We start from the raw sequence: 1,187 nt of genomic DNA on the forward strand, positions 1-1,187 counted from the left end.
CCTCCCCTCTTGTTTAAAATTATTGCCTCGAGCGAACTGCGAGTAGTTTCGCTACGGGCTGCGATAATGCTCAAAAGTTTCCGCCACGCGAGCACAAGGCGAGCATCTATCGTTTTGGTTTTTGTATTTTCCCGCCCGCGCTCACCTTTGCTGGTCCGGCGCCGCCACGGCGGCGGGGTCCTGGTTGTCAGCCTCGGCCTCGACGGCGGCGTCCTGGTCCTCCATGATGATGGCGCTGCTCGGTCGCGCCCGTCAGTCCCTCTGGCCCTCTCTCGCTCTCTCCCCGCTGGACATCCCCGCCGACCATTGTTCTCGCTGTCGATTGTTGGCCGAAAATAATCCCTTGATTCTCTCTAGGAAGGATGATGAATGCCGGCGGGACCGGGCTCTGTTCCATTTTATCGGCGGAACGCGCGCGGCCCGCGGCGCCGTCCGTACCCGCACACGGGGTATTAAAAAGCAATATTTTTTCCACGAAAGTTCTGTCGTTTTCCTGTTATTTTTCCTCCCTTTGCAATGGTCGATGCGGATCCCCGGCCGGGCGGTGGCGGCCCGCCGAGCTGCGGCCGCCATTCCGACCCTTGACCCCGTCCTCCGCAAACTATAAAAACTTACCGCGGGTGGACTAAAAAAGTATATACATATTATAGTTTAGGTAGTCGCAAACAAACAAAGTTCTACACGATAGTTTCAACTGTAAATTAAGAAAAAAGCTACGTCGAGGGACGTATCGTGAAAGCAGATGATACAAATTTAAGGATATGTCTGTGCCTTAATTTTTTCTCATATTTTGCTGTTATTTGTTTATGGCTGTTTGTTACTTTTAGCAATTGCTTTCTTGCAATTCAACGGACTAGCGGCATGCCATAGAGAAAGAGATAGGGGGCATCAGGCCGGCCCGGCCGGCCGGCCGGCATCCGTGGCTCAGTATTGTTGGGTATTGTTGGGTATTGTTGGTGGGAACGGGCGGCGCCGGCGACTTCTCGCGCCCCTTATACATCTGGGTGACGTCATGCGCTTTGGTTCTCTGCCCTTATCGAGAGTACAAGCTAGCTGACACCTTAAAGTTACTTATATATTCTTTATGTTTAGTCAAAAGCTATTTAAGGTATCATCTGCTAAAAATAACAGACATTGAAAAGTCAAGTCAGGTGACCCTGCACCATGAGGCTCAATCGAAATTTGGG

The 1,187-nt window shown here is 51.5% G+C and overlaps 1 long non-coding RNA gene across 1 annotated transcript in view; it reads right to left on the reverse strand.

Annotated features, from left to right (window-relative positions):
- Positions 1–435, reverse strand: part of LOC113215873 (uncharacterized) — a 19,747-nt gene extending 19,312 nt beyond the window's left edge. Inside the window, exon 1 of the long non-coding RNA XR_008010893.1 lies at positions 146–435. This is a non-coding gene — a long non-coding RNA (uncharacterized LOC113215873). The remainder of the gene's footprint in view (positions 1–145) is intronic.
- Between the last annotated feature and the right edge of the window lie 752 nt (positions 436–1,187).

Source organism: Frankliniella occidentalis, unplaced genomic scaffold, assembly GCF_000697945.3.
Source record: "Frankliniella occidentalis isolate FOCC.00 unplaced genomic scaffold, Focc_3.1 Scaffold24, whole genome shotgun sequence".
Taxonomy (NCBI): Eukaryota; Metazoa; Arthropoda; class Insecta; order Thysanoptera; family Thripidae; genus Frankliniella; species Frankliniella occidentalis.